Below are 16,403 nucleotides of genomic sequence, written 5' to 3'. Positions count from 1 at the left end.
GCTCTTGATTTCAGCTCAGGTCATGATATGGCTGTCCTAGGATCAAGCCCTGTGTCAGGCTCCACTCTCAGCAGGGAGTCTGCTTGGGATTCTCTCTCTCCCTCTCCCTCTGCCCCTCACCCCACTCTCACAAGCTTGCATGCGTGTATGCCCTCTCTCTCTCTCTCCCCCTCTCTAAAATAAATAAATAAATAAATCTTTAAAAAAAAGAGGGCATATATATTAATTTGTCCAGGTAAGTTTCCTAGGACTATAAAGTGGAAGCAATTGAATGTGACTAGATATTATCTATTCAGTTCTAAGAAGTTGTCCTCAGAGGAAGCTCTCACAGATAAATCCAGACATCCTCACCATATTTGAACCCATGGGAAACCAATGTCAAACCATCATTTTCTATTTTTTTTAATATTTTATTTATTCCCCTGTCCAGGTACCTAGCGCGTCCTGGCGCGGAGGTTTAAAGACCCTTTGGGGGTCGCCCGTCCGCCTTGGGTCGGGGCGGTTGGGCCCGTGGGGAGGAGGAGTCCCTTCTCCCCCAGACCCCGCTGCCCACCCCGCCCTGGGGCCGGGGTTGCTGCGCGCTGCGCCACGGTCCTTGTGGCCCCTGGGAGGGGGCTACCCAGCGGCCATTGGGCTGTGGCGGGCGCGTGTGTTGCCTCGCGTCCTCGGTGTGTGGGGGGGCCAGGTGGGAACCCCCTGGGCGCCTGTGGGGTTGAAAAAAAAAGAAAAAAAAAAAGAAAAAAAAAGAAAAAAAATATATTTTATTTATTCATTTGAGACAAAGAGAGAGAGAGCATGAGCAGAGGGAGAGGCAGAGGGAGAGGAGAAGAAGACTCCCCGCTGAGCCAGGAGCCAATGCGGGACTCGATCCCAGGACCCTGGGATTATGATCTGAGCCGGAGGAAGATGCTTAACCATCTGAGCCACCCAGGCGCCCGATCAAACCGTCACTTTCAGATGTACCAGAATTATAGCCAACTGCTCCAGGTTTTCTGAGACCTGAAGTTTATTCAGTTTTAGAGACTACCTCTAAGAAAAATAATTAAAAATCATGAACATAAAATTGAGTACAAAAATATGTATTTATTTACAATAAAAAAGAAATCACAACAAATTGCAGATTTGCTGATATATATTACAAATGTTTCTTTTAGTTTGATTTTAGCTTCCACAAAGCTATTTTCTTTGTTATGTTAAAGAACAAAATTAAAGATTCTTGGACCAAATGGAGAGTTAAGCACGGAATCTAATCCAATGCAAAAGCTCAGCTCTAGGGTGAAGGCTTGGGGGAGAGATACAGCACCTATCCCATGTCAGGAAATCAAAGGATCTGTGCTATTTGCTGTGCTATTTGGGCTGATCAGGTTAGTTGGGACCTGCATAAGTATTGAGCTGCCTGTTTTGGGATTTTCTAGAAAGTGATTTGTTATTGTGTACAAGAAGTACTCATTTCCCTACTACAGTGTTTTGTTGTGGTTGTTGTGTAAGTGAGTTGCCCATTTCAGGACCATGGTACCTTGAGTAGTTGCTTTAGTAACAATTAGTTCTGTACTACTGTCAGCAGGCTGGGTGGTCAGGTCAGGATTTATTGTCCCTCCTTTTCATCATTCTGCTCCTCCAGAGAAGGGCTGACCATAAAGTGTTCTATCTCTTTTTGGCACAGAATCATCGGTTCAATGTCCTTTCTAGATAACAGCTGCGTGATAGCATGAAAGCACCCTGCTAATTCCTTAAAGCAAAAATAATTATTACGGAAAAAATAAAATCCCATTATTAGAGTTTAGAAAATTTCATGTAAATCAGGTTCAAATATGACTTAGCCAAAGCTAAATAAATAAAAACTCAGACTTAATTTGTTCATTCTTTGAAACCCAGTCAGCTTTTTAAAGAGATTTCCTCCCCCTTTTTGCCTTGAAGCATTAACCAGAAACAGCAGAATGTATTAGCCAGAAAACAGATAGCCCTTGTGAGGCCAGTAAATGCTTTAAAGTTTAGTGATCTCCATTACCATGGTAGCAAATGACTCTTTGGCTATGCCCATATGGCATTTACAATCTCCTTTGTAATTTCAGCCATGGTATTGTGCAGTCTCTGTCACTTCTAGGCAACTTTCATCATTTCTCTGTCATTTATTCTACTGCTTACAAAGTCACCCTACTTTTTGCTTCTCATATCACAATTTAACATTGTGTAAATCTTAATCGTTCCGGAAAAAGGGAAATATTACATAACTGTTTAGCTAGCTCAGGAGGTATGTCCAGGACTGCCCTTACAAATACTCCTTTAATGAATTCTGATTCAGTGTTGTTTATAAATGGCTTTTTCTTGAAAATGGCAGATATTTCCTGTGCAGGACAAGTATTCATCATGAAATGTGCAGCCATCATATCAACTCCATTGCCTAATGCTCTATTTTCCCAACTGGCAAAACTAATAATTTTGAGTTGAGCCTGCATACTGGCAAAAGGAAAATGGTAAACACTTAACATATAGTAGACACATGATTTATGATTTTGGGGTGCTATGGAAGCAAAGGGAATTTGAGACATTCAGGTAATCTGATAAAAAAAATGACAAAGGAATCAATGTCATATTAGAAGTTATTAAGTTCTGAAGAAGTATCAGTTATGGAAGTTTAAGCCCATATTTCTGAGATCACCACAGAAGCGATGCTCTTGTACTGCACCGCATAGCAATTCTCTGCTGATTTATCTGCTAAACAAGTAGCTCTTGTTATCCTATCCATCTGGGTGCCACTAATTTGATGTTTATCCTCAGCAGGCTTTCTGAAGGACAATGGGCTATATTTAGACAAGCTATAATTGCCAAATGGTAATTTTATAACTGTTATTTTCTCTCCATTTACTAGTTGTAATATAAGGAAACATGTTTCCTTCTCCCGTTAATTTACCTATTCATTTGTTTTTTATGGAAGTATAGATTCATAGATTTCTTTTTATCCTATGCATATTCTGTTACTACCATTATTTGAATACTCAATTTACTTCATACTTAGTGAGTGGAAACCCTTCAAACTGGCACCTATGTCCTTTTTGGCTTACCTCCATCATTTTTCTTTTAAGTACAGTTTTACTTTCTGAAACTACAAGATGTTCCAGGTTCACTTTTTACTTTTCCTGCCTCAACACAAAGAGTCAGCTGTATCTCCAATGAGGCCAGTTCCTTTTAATGCAAGATGGTATATTAAAAACCAAGATCAGGATTTAGAATGTGTTCATTACTGCTGGTGTCTTTCCTTCTGGGTTCTCAACAGGCAGGGCTAAAAAATATAAATATAGCTATATCCACCTTTCTTTATCTATCTATCTATCTATCTATCATCTATCATCATCATCTATCATCTATCTATCTATCTATCTATATCAATCACCTATCTATCATCTATCATCTATCATCCATTCATCCATCCATTTAAACTCATGAATTTATACTAACTACTCTCATTGCAATTCAGCACCACGGAATTCATTCTAACCTTCTTCTTTCCATATTTGTAACTCCCTTCTCCAGCAGTAAGAAATCTAGCTTATTTAATCCTCTAAATATTTAATCATTTGCTTAGTCCTACAGTACATGAAAGGTAGTTTCAGAATTGTAAACTCATACTACCATCAAAAATAGACCATCTTACTAGAATTCTATTATTTGTTTATAGGGTTTTTTTTTTGTTTTGTTTTGTTTTTGGCTTCAGACTCAGGGTATATAGTCAAAGTATTGTGTTCCAAAGTTATTCAGGTTAGTTCTGTTTTTCCCCTTCAATGTAGTTATGCTTTTTTTTTTTTTTAATTTGGGATATAGTTACATTATAATGTTTCTGTTACTTGAGATTTTATTTTCCTTCTGCTTTAAATTTTATTTTTTTGAGTACATAAAACAGCATGATTCAGTCAATGTCAAAACTACATATAAATATATATTCAGAAAAGAGTCATCATCACCCTCTCCACAATCTCTTCCACTCTGTTCCCACTTAGCCCCTGTATGTAATTAATCCATTAGTTCCCGGTTCATCCTTCTTGAATTCCTTTTTGAAAAAAATAAGAAAAATATGAAACATTTTAAGAATTTCTAAGTCATCCTTGCATGAAGGTTACAGTAATCTTTTTTGTATCATTTCAGTTTTAGTATATATGCTGACAAAGCAAGCACTGCTGGCTTTATTTTTATTGCCTTGTGATAGCAGTGAATATAATAAAGTGATAATTAGATTTTTGGAGGTTTGGCATTGTTGGATCCCCAGATTGGCCTACTGGGCTTTATTCTTTTTTTTTTTTAATGTTTTTTATTTATTTATTCATGAGAGTCAGAGAGACAAAGAGAGAGAGAGGCAGAGGCAGAAGGAGAAGCAGGCTCCCCGCCTAGCAGGGAGCCTGATGCAGGACTCGATCCCGGGACCCTGGGATCATGACCTGAGCCGAAGACAGACGTTTAACTATCTGAGCCACCCAGGTGCCCGATTCTTAAATTTTCCAATGTCTTACCTGTTTACACTATCGGCATTAATTGTGGTCTTATATTTTAGGATGGCTTAAACAGAGAGACTTCCCCTCAACAGTGCTTTCCTTTCTTAGCCTTGGAAGAGTTTGCTATTATGAATAGGCTATTCAGTTTGAACTGACATAAGATACGACTTTTTCCTTCATATCTCTTTAATTTTTTTTCTGATAATGTTCTGCTGCCTGTTTTACTTCCTTTAAATTGACTTCTTATCATTTACTTGGGTTCTGCTTTGTAACTCACCATTTTTGTTTTTAACAAGCAGGGCTTAAGGAACTGGCTTTCCTTTAATCAGCTGCTATATTTATGCTGGAATATTTTTAAAAGGTTCTGAAAATCTCCTACTGATTCTCAATACTTTTTAATTTAATTTCAGAATCTGTTTCAAATTAGTTTGATAGGGAAGACTTGGAAAGACTTCTAAAATATCTGAAGTAAGTGTTCTTCTATATCTTTAAACTTTCTTTTATTCTGATATCATATATCGTGTTTATTGGAGTCTCAGCCAGCCCTTTTTGAACCATTTTTGACATCTTAATGGAGAAGCTAGAAACCTAAGTTAATGAAGGTATGGTAGCCTGGATTATAGGTGCTTATGATTGAAAGCTCCCAGAAGAAAGGTCGAGTTAGGGCCTCCAGGTGGAGGATTTCCTAGCTTACACCTATGAGGGGCAGAACAAAGTCAGTCTATGTCAAGTTTTAGCATCTGCTGGCTATAGACAAAGACCTTATAAAGTTTCTTTCTTTAATTCTGGGTGTGGATGTGTGTATATCGTGTGTTTTGAATAGAATGACATGTCATAGAAAGTCAGTGTTGTTATAGTGTAGTTTTTGACTATGACCCCCATCAACAATATGTTTTTGCTTGTATTTCCTCAATGAATATATATTTATGTATAATTTATATACTTGTTCTACTACACTCATATACTTTGTCATAAAGCAAAAATAAGAATTAAAATTATAAATATCATATATAACAAAATTTATACTATAAATTTGTATTTATAATACATATAAATAGGACTTTTAATAATTTCTTTTCATGCTAGTAGATGATCTTGTATACTTCCTGGGTGCATAGACCCCACTCTGGAAGCCATGGCTGTGATGAATGTAGAAGAGCTGGCCTCCAATTTTGGATTTATAGCTATTGACATGGTAATCCAAGGACATTTACCTATTATCTATACACTTGACTCTCCTCCTTTGTAATGAGAATCCAATGAAATGATGTATGTAAACTTTCTAGTATATCACTTGATATAAAATATTTTCAACAAATTTTAATAGAATCTGAACGGTATTTCATGTTTTTCTTCTCAGGAGCTATGATCAGGGAATACATTTAGATATAAATGTTAATGAAGAATGAAGGAATTTTATTATGATCATTTATATTATTTGATGAGGGGAGCAAAAGCTTGCCCAATGGAAAAAGTTGTCTAAAAATTTCAGTATTCTTCCTTTTTACCTGATCACATTTATGATTTCTCAGCAATAAGTCAAATTCACTTCCTGTATTTGTAAATAAAAAAAGTATTTATTGAATGCTTGGCATTATTCACACTCTGCAAGGAGACAGAATGGCTGAAAAGATGGGCATGGGGATGCCTGGGTGGCTCGGTCAGTTAAGCATCTGCCTTTGGCTCAGGTCATGCTCCCAGGGTCCTGGGATCGAGTCCCACATCGGGCTCCTTGCTCAGTGGGGAGCCTGCTTCTCCCTCTGCCTGCCACTCCCCCTGCTTGTGCTCGCTCTCTCTCTGACAAATAAATAAATAAAATCTTAAAAAAAAAAAAAGATGGGCATGTAGATTGTTATTTACTTGAGATTTTGTGTGCTTTCTTTTTATTTGTTTGATTTTCTTCAACTGAGTTTAATATTTAATTTATACAAACCATGAATTTGACATGGTTTGCGGAGAAAGTAAGGACTTTGAAGTTAAATATACAGGTTCATATTCCATCTCTGTGATTTGCTAACCATGCAATCTCAAGCAATACTCCTCAACTTTATCTCCCATATCTGTAAAATGAAGATCATTATTTTCATTGTTGGATTGTTGTGGGAATTAAATGATAATGTTTGTGAAGAACTCGCACAGTTGAAGGCAAGTAAAGTTATATTCAACAAATATTAGTTATGTTTAGAAAACATTTTGAAAGATCCATGTTAACCATAAAAATAAATTTCTACATACCATTTTTAGAAGAGATGCCATTTAATTCATTAAGTAAACCGTTAAGTATTAAGTTTCTGCTTGGTGTCAGAAACCAATGTGAGGAGACCAACAGAGAATGGAACATTATTATTGGAATGCCAAGGTGTTGATTACAGCAAAAAGCAGGAAGGCCATAAGGCGCCTGGACCAGGTGATGCCAAATTATCAGCATTACCAAATTATCTGATTCTGGCTTCTACTTCACTCAATCCTTTGCCTTATTGTTTTCTCTCTTCAGAGTGACTTTTTTCCCCCTGTACAATCATGATGTGCTGAAAATTGCTGCCACTCAGTCTCATGTTTATATATTACACATCCAGCCAGACAAAGGACTAATTATCCTTCTATCTTAATTATAACTTCATTAGGGAGAAAGTTGGTTTAAGTCTTCTTGGGTTCCTTCTCTACCACTCAACTAGTCATCTGTGGACATATGGAGAGAGTCATACAGCAGAAATGACTCTGCTAGGTCTTTACCTCTCTGGAATGATTATGGTGAGGTTGGATATGGCAAAGAGAGCAATTCTAAGAGTGGTTCTGTGGGTGTGGTCTTGAGACCCCTGGTGTCCCTTTTAAGTAGTTTGTCAGGTCAAAACTATATTCATGATACTACTAATATGTTGTTTTTCTTTTCCATTTTTTTTTCTTTTATGGGTATATACATGAATTTTCCTGAGGCTATGTGACGTGTAACAGATTGAATGCAGAAGCAGATAAGAGATTTCAGCTATCTTATATTAAGCCAATATTAAAGAAATTTTGCAAAAATGTAAAAAATGATACCGTTCTCAGTAAATTTTTTTTTTGGAATATAAGTTGCTGTTTATTTTTTTTAATTTTATTCATGTTCGCACATGATGACTATTATTATTTCATTTTTTTTATTGAGATATAATTGACATATAACATTATCTTAGTTACAAGTGTTCATTCTAATGGAATGTGGATTGCTTTGGGTAGTTGAACATTTTAACAATATTAATTCTTCCAATCCATGAGTATGGAATATCTTTCCATTTATTTATGTCTTTCTCAATTTTTTTTCATTAATTATCAATTAATGTATAGGTCTTTATTAATGTATAGGTCTTTCACATCCTTGGTTAGATTTACTCCTAAGTATTTTACTCTTTTTGTTGCAGTTTTAAGTGGGATATATATATATATTTTAAATTTCTCATTCTGATAGTTTGTTAGTAGTATACAGAAATGCAACTGATTTTTGCATTATTGATTTTGTGTCCTGCAACTTTACTAAATTAGTTTTTTGTTCTGACAACATTTTGATGGAGTCTTTAGGACTTTTTATATATAATATCATGTCATCTGCAAATAGTGGCAGTTTTACTTCTTCTGTTCTGGTTTGGATGTCTCTTATTTCTTTTTATTGTTTAATTCTTTGTCGCCATATTTGTATATGTTTATAACTCATACTTAATTTACCAGCTTTAAATTATATATGTGATCCTAGGCACAAATGACATAAGTCATATTTTTAATTTTATTTCCCTTTCATCTTGGTGTCTTTTTCTTAAACTTGTACTCTATTTCCTTTATTGTTATTTAAGCATATCTATGATTATAGCCATGTTTATTATTACCACATTTGGTTATAATCTTTATTTGCCCCAGGGAAACATTTTTCTCATAAGTAACTTTTTTTGTGTTTTTTTCCCCCTCTATTATTTTTCTCATGTACTGTCTTTGTAAATATCCTATGCTGTGTCCTTTTTGACTGCTCATCTTGGTATAAATGAAGTTCTTCCTGGGACAGCTACTTACAGGATTTTTATGTAGGGAATATGACAAAGCTGGATTGTAGGCTAATAGGAACTTTCTCTGTTGCCTAGGGAGTTGTGTTTGGGTTATTTTGGCCTTGATGTTTTTCCAACAAAGGGGAGACAAAGCTGTGGGGCTATTAATTCTGTTTCTTTTTTCCCTTAATGCTCACCAACAGATAAATTCCTGCAAATGTGCCTTGTTTATGTGTTTCCTTTCCTAGAACTGTCTTTTTGTTCTCAAAAGTAAATTGCTTCCTTGAAAACTCATAATGCCAGTCTATTCAGCCTTTCCATTGTTGGAAATAAGGGATTTTAGGTTTTAGCTGAAAAGAAGAGCCTTTAATCTTGAATATCTTGATTTTCTGAGATCAACAGCACCATGTATTCATTGTTATAAACTCCTATATGATCCTTAATGCTATTAATAATGATTTAATCTATTTTTTGATTTGTGATTTTAGTTGCCTTTGATTTTTGTTGAATATCGATATGCATTTCTATTTCTTATTTTTCTTGTTTCTTTTAAGCAACTTGTAAGAGGTAAAGAAAGAAGTTCTAAATTTACCCTGATTTTTGAAATTGGAAGTTTCTCATACTGTCTTATAAGTGAACAAACCTTTGTTGAAGATCATGTTTTGTAGCACTTTTTCTCCTGACCATAACTGGTTGGATATGGAACAAACTTTCCCAAGGAAAATTAATCAATTAAAATGGGTTGAGCCAATCAGATTTTCAAAGAATTTGAACTAAGACTTTGCAGTTAGTTTGTCACGGGCACTTGAGATGAGAGGTCATACAGATTCAGTGGAGGTAGCCATACTGAGCTATATCTTGGATAAGTAAGTTGAAAGAAGAGAAGAATGGAACATAGGTGTAGAACAAAGTGGAGAAGCCATGAAAAAGAGAAGCAGAGATCAAAGAAACCCTGAGATTTCTAAGAGATAGAAAAAGCATCCTATCTCTAGTCCCTTTTATGTTCCCATGAGACTTGGCTCATAGACAGCATATCTTATTTTTCAATTCTGTGAGCTCTCTGTTTTTCTACTATACCACCCTTGATATAGGTAGTAGGTTCAGTACATCTTTACTTCTTGCAAACAAAAAATATAAGTAAAAAAGAGAGGTTCCAAACATAGGACTGATAGCACTAAAATTAGACATGATAAAATTAAATGGTATCATACATACTGGAACAGTAGTTCACATAATGGAAATTTTTGCACCATAGTCAATTTCTTGGACATGCCTGTCTATATGTTGAGGAATATTTTTATAAAGAGTTAAGGCAGGTCATATATAGTCCATGTTAATATGAGTTCATCCTAGAGAGGGCATGTTGATTTGGTGTGAGACAGTAAGTTAATTAGTGTAGTAAATTAATATAGCACACAAGTGACAATACTGTATCCAAAGCAATTTACTGGTGTTAATTTCTTCATTTGCAAATGCACAAAGTTCACCTGTTGAAATGGATGTTTTAATATATACTATAAATTGTTTCTGAACTTGCACATTTTTAAAAATTATCTGTAGTTTAGTTAAATTTGTGTGAGGGTGCTGGAGAGGACCTTACTATCTTAACCCTGCATAACTGAGTATTTGTGTTTTATATATAGGGAAATAGGCACTGCTAGAGCCATAGGCAGAACTATGAAGGATTTCTTGTTTTCTGGTGTCTTCAGACTTCCTCTTCCTTGCGTTTTCTTTACTGCAGAGCTTACTTTCCTTTTCCCTGACTTACATGTTCAGCACCCAGGCTCTACTTACAAAGCTACTCTTAATATAGGATCTGAAACCTGTTCATACTAAGATTTAAGGAACGGATAAAATGTTTTATTATCAACTGTAGTATTAATAACATGTCTGATATTTATTTAGCATTTTATACCTTAAAAAACACTTTTATATACCCTATATCATTTAATCACCACTACAACTCTGTAAAGTAGATGATATCTCAAATGTATGAATGATGAAACCAAGATTCAGATACTAAAACAGGGCTTTGGATTTAGGTCTCTAAACTCTGGTTTCAGATAAAAAAAAACTTAAGCTAATAAAATGAGTCTTCAAATGTAGAATTTCTGCTGTCACTTGTCTACAGTGAACTGGCTTTCTCTGTTCCAACATGGTTGCAGCTCATGGATAGTAACAGGAACTGATAGATTACCAGGTTGAAGGCATGAAAATCCAATGTAAAGAAGACAAGGAGGATGTCATTTAAATTAGGGAAAAATAACTCCCTGTAATTCAGTAATCTCTGAAGACTATTACAAAGATTTGTGTAATAATTAAGGCAATGAAGATGGGCTTTGAAATCCTGCAGACATGGGATTTGAACCCAATTCCAGATCTGACATTTACCAGCTGTGTTACTTCAGGCAAAGACACTGAACCTCTTTGAGCTTCAATTTCTATATAATTGGAGCTATTAATACTTGTTTCATAGGACTGTTGTGAAAGTTCATTGAAAAACATGTGAAATTAAAAGGATAAATCATTTACTGAGCACAAACTAAATGTTCCTTTAATTTGTACCAAGAACTATGGGATAGGTACTATTTTTTTTTCCATAATTTTTTTTTATTCTTATGTTAATCCCCATACATTACATCATTGGTTTTAGATGAAGTGTACCATGATTCATTGTTTGTGCATAACACCCAGTGCTCCATGCAGAATGTGCCCTCCTCAATACCCACCACCAGGCTAACCCATCCTCCCACCCCCCTCCCCTCTAGAACCCTGTTTGTTTTTCAGAGTCCATCGTCTCTCAAGGTTCGTCTACCCCTTGGATTTCCCCCGCTTCATTCTTACCCTCCCGCTACCTTCTTCTTCTTCTTTTTTTTTTTCTTAACATATATTGCATTATTTGTTTCAGAGGTACAGATCTGAGATTCAACAGTCTTGCACAATTCACAGCGCTTACCAGAGCAATACCCTCCCCAGTGTCTACCACCCAGTCACCCCATCCCTCCCACCCCACTCCAGCAACCCTCAGTTTGTTTCCTGCAATTAAGAATTCCTCATATCAGTGAGATCATATGATACATGTCTTTCTCTGACTTATTTCACTCAACATAATACCCTCCAGTTCCATCCACGTCGTTGCAAATGGCAAGATCTCATTCCTTTTGATGGCTGCATAATATTCCATTGTATATATATACCACCTCTTCTTTATCCATTCATCTGTCGATGGACATCTTGGCTCTTTCCACAGTTTGGCTATTGTGGACATTGCTGCTATAGACATCGGGATGCACGTACCCCTTCGGATCCCTACTTTTGTATCTTTGGGGTAAATACCCAGTAGTGCAATTGCTGGCTCATAGGGTAGCTCTATTTTCAACGTTTTGAGGAACCTCCATACTGTTTTCCAGAGTGGCTGCACCAGCTTGCATTCCCACCAACAGTGTAGGAGGGTTCCCCTTTCTCCGCATCCCCGCCAACATCTGTCGTTTCCTGACTTGTTAATTTTAGCCATTCTGACTGGTGTGAGGTGGTATCTCATTGAGGTTTTGATTTGGATTGCCCTGATGCCGAGCAATGTTGAGCACTTTTTCATGTGTCTGTTGGCCATTTGGATGTCTTCTTTGGAAAAATGTCTGTTCATGTCTTCTGCCCATTTCTTGATTGGATTCTTTGTTCTTTGTGTGTTGAGTTTGATGAGTTCTTTATAGATTTTGGATACTAGCCCTTTATCTGATATGTCATTTGCAAATATCTTCTCCCATTCTGTCGGTTGTCTTTTGGTTTTGTTGACTGTTTCCTTTGCTTTGCAAAAGCTTTTTATCTTGATGAAGTCCCAATAGTTCCTTTTTGCCCTTGCTTCCCTTGCCTTTGGCGATGTTTCTAGGAAGAAGTTGCTTCGGCTGAGGTCAAAGAGGTTGCTCTTTGACCACACTGTCCCGGAGGGTTCCACCCCCCGCTTAGCCACCAGAGTGACGTCCCTCGGCGGAGCAGACTTTTAAAAGTTCCGATTTTGTGCTCCGTGGTTCTATCACTTGCCAGAAGCGGCCGACGGAGGCCCCTCCCCCGCCATCTATCCTCCCGAATGTCACCTTGGATTCACTTCTCTGCACGTCCTACCTTCCAGAATGTGGTCGCTTTTCTGATCAGAGAGTTGTTGCTCTTCTTTTCTTCAATCTCCTGTTGAGTTTGTAGGTGTTCAGAATGGTTTGATCCCTATCCAGCTGAATTCCTGAGAGGAGACGAAATCCAGGTCTCCTACTCCTCCGCCATCTTGCTCCGCCCCCTGGAATAGGTACTATTATTGTGAGGATTTAACAGGTGAAGAAACTAAGCATAAAGAAATTTATCAACCTGACCAAAGTCACACAGGTAGTAATCTGTTGAACCAGTGTTCATACTCAAGTCCACCTGATTCTGATACTTGTGCTGCACAGTACATAGTACTTAATACTTGGTACCTTTCTTAAATGGTCAGCATTTGTAACGATGGCTGGAGTGGGCATCTGTTGTTTCGGTCTGTCCAGAAATACTCTCCCCCTTCTTCTGTTAATAGCATTTCCCTTCTGTTGGAAAACTAGTTCTCAGCCACTTCAGCAGATGGACATTTTCACAAAGGTCCAGTGACATTTGTTCTTTGTTCATCTTTAGGAATTTTACTAAAATATTGCTTGGGAGCTCTGTGTCACCACCCAGTGTGAGGTAGGCATGTGACTCTAGTAAGGCCAATCAGAACACTTCCTTGTGGGGGCGCCTGGGTGTCTTAGTTGGTTAAGCATCTGCCTTCGGCGCAGGTCATGATCCCAGGGTCCTGGGATCAAGCCCTGTGTTGGGCTCCCTGCTCAGTGGGGAGTTTGCTTCTCCCTCTCCCTCTGACTGCCTCTCCCCACTGCTTGTGCTCTCTCTCTCTTTCTTTCTGTCAAGTAAATAAAATCTTAAAAAAAACAAACAAACACTTTCCTGTGTTATGTACAGGGAGTGAGAGGCCTTCTAGATCCTTTGGGATTGCCACAGTAGGATAATATAAGCTGGAAGCTGAATAAGAACAGAAAATGTAAGCCACTTCATGCTTCCTCCATAATCATGGAGGAAATCATCTCAAGTAAGAGAAATGAGGTCAGATAGAAACTAAATGAGGGATACAGAAAAAGTCTTGATGATAGAGAGAAAAAGTTCCTGAATTAAAATTTTGCAGAGTCCAGTGGGCCAATACAACTGCCTCATTTATATGGACTGATTTGAGTTGGATTTCTGTTATTTACAACTGAAAGTAATAGAATATAAAATGTCATAGGTTATTTCTTTTAGAAATCTAGGGGGGGGAAACAGTATTCTTTATTGTAATGAATTTCTACTATAGGGGTTTAAAATAATATAATTTTATGCTTAAAGAGGAAAACATTAATTGTATGAAAATTTTCAGTTATAATATCTCAGAAAGGCTGAAAAATGAAGTACCATCTTAAGGATTTCTTAAAAAATATGACAAAGTAAGTAGTGATAGTCATGATTCACTATTTATTAGATTTATCTAAAACATAAAGGAGAATAATTTTTGACTGAGTAATTTGACACCTTTATAAAATAAATTATTTTCATTGCTTCTGCTTGCAAAGCTCTTCACTCAAATACTCAAACAGCTCCTTCTCATGCTTCATTCAAGTGTCTGCTCCACATCACCATGAGGCTCTCCCTGACTCTTCTCTCTAAACAATACCCTACTTATTTTTTACCCTTTTCCTGCCTTATCTTTTATTTCATGGATTGTATAATTACCTGACACTGTACTTTTTATATATTTGTTTATTACTACTTTCCACACTATAAGTTCTATAGGATAAGGATTTTGTCTCAACACTATGGAATGAATGAATCTTTTTAGGTAGAACATTTGCTATGGACCTAAGTATAGGAAAAAAAAAGAATAGCAAAGACAGGCTGGCTGATTAGCTTTGATCAAGCCTATATCCTTCTCTTCCTGGGGACTTGCCAAGTCCATATTTCTGTCTACTTTGCCATTGGGAGTGGTCTTATGATAAATTAGGATGTGAGCAGGAGTGAAATACACCACTCCAGGCCTAGTCCATAAAATCTCCCACACATAGGGTTATCATCATCTCAGTGTGTCTAGGACACTTACGGGTTACACTTGTTGTCAAGTGGTGTTTCCACTCTCTACAATATCCTGCTTTCAGCAATTTTAGAGACACTGTAACTATGCATGACCCTCTAGGGCTTTTCCTCTTCTACAGCACATTGCAGATAAGCCCTGTGACTCTGAAAGCCACACATTACAGATTGCATAGCCATAAGAAGGAAGGATACTAGATCCTTAACTCACCACTTGGGAGAGAGCTGCCCATCTGCTCGCTTTGGACTTTGAACAAAAAAAAGATTTATTTTGTGCTTGAGCTGTTATACATATTTGAATCTGAAATTTATAGCAATTAGCCTATCCTAACTAATATAGGAATCTAAAAGTCAAATTGTTAATATTCAGAATATATAAATTAGGAAATGTAGATGCCAATTTTTAACTGATACAAATACAATTCAACTTTCCAATTATAAATTACTATTGATTCTTGAACAATGCAGGGATTAGGGGTGCTGACACCCTGCATAGTAAAAAATCAATGTATAACTTTTGTCTCCCCAAAACCTAACTACTACTAGCCTGTGTTGACTGGATGCCTTACTGATAATGAAACAGTTGCTTAACACAATTTTGTGTGTTATATATATTACATACTGTATTCTTACAATAAAGTAAGCCACAGAAAAGAAAATGTTATGAAGAAAACCATAAGGAAGAGAAAATACATTTACAGTATTGTAATGTAAAAAATCTGCATATATCACACCATTTAAACCTGTGTTATTCAAGGGCCAACTGTATTTTGAAAGGCTTGCTGAATCAGATCAGGTATAATATTCCAATATTTTATGATTTGTTTTATAATGTCAGTGTTGTTAGCAAAAATCAACTCGGAGTCATAATAAATTGAGCATAGGCTGCCTGTTCCCACAGGGATGGTTAATCTGGCTATTCTACTGTGGAACATTCCATGTGCATGTAGGAAAATACTATATGACTGGTTGGAATAATTTGATTACTGTATGTTCACCAACTGGAAAGTCTAGTCATAATATCCTTTTTGTCTTCATTTTGTCCCTTGATAACCAATTCATGAAGCTAATCAAGCTGAATCAAATCTTTCTGGAAGGCAGAAGTCTTGCAAACTGTCTCTGACACCATCTGCTGCACAAAGAAAGAAAATATGTTGTACTTATTGGTATGTTATGAAATAGCCAAGGGACTGAACTGTGGTGTTTTTGGAGTTAGTGGATTTCTGTGAGATCTCAAATTCTGACAGATGCTAGGGAGTGCACAGTGTCTGGCCCTAGGAATATGTAGAGAACTTTCCTGAAGCTTGACTTGCCTCTCTCTGCCTTTGTGGTTGTTCAGACAAAAGAACAAAAGCAGATTTCTTTCAGGCAGTTATATACATCTCAAATTTTAAACTAAACAAATATACATGCACTGAAACCATATCCAAAGAATATAGAATTGCATATTGAAGGATTTTCTGGTTCTTTGCAGATAGCCACCACGAAAAATTACTTGTTTTGGTCTCTGCTTTTAATTTTGAAAGATTTTCACAAAGGTCCGGTGACACTTGTTCTTTGTTCATCTTTAGGAATGTTACTAAAATATTGCTTGGGAGCTCTGTATGGGAAAGCAGGTCCTTTTGACAAATGAATTTAACCATAGGGTGATCGCGTATGACAAGCTGGAATTTTCACTTTGGCAAACTCCAGTATCAATATCTGGAGAATGTTTCCCTCCTAAAGTCATTTGGTCCCTTGCCTAAAGACTGTAATTCTGTATATCAGCCTTCTCAAAGTT

The 16,403-nt window shown here is 36.7% G+C and overlaps 1 non-coding gene across 1 annotated transcript; it reads right to left on the bottom strand.

Annotated features, from left to right (window-relative positions):
• Window positions 1-4,063: 4,063 nt before the first annotated feature.
• On the bottom strand, window positions 4,064-4,170 carry LOC118002803. Its single transcript, XR_004677177.1, has one exon. It is a non-coding gene; the product is annotated as a U6 spliceosomal RNA (small nuclear RNA).
• Between the last annotated feature and the right edge of the window lie 12,233 nt (window positions 4,171-16,403).

The sequence above is a fragment of the Mirounga leonina genome, unplaced genomic scaffold, assembly GCF_011800145.1.
Source record: "Mirounga leonina isolate KUSES-001 unplaced genomic scaffold, KU_Mleo_1.0 Mir_82, whole genome shotgun sequence".
Taxonomy (NCBI): Eukaryota; Metazoa; Chordata; class Mammalia; order Carnivora; family Phocidae; genus Mirounga; species Mirounga leonina.
This window is presented reverse-complemented; position numbering and strand designations above follow the sequence as displayed.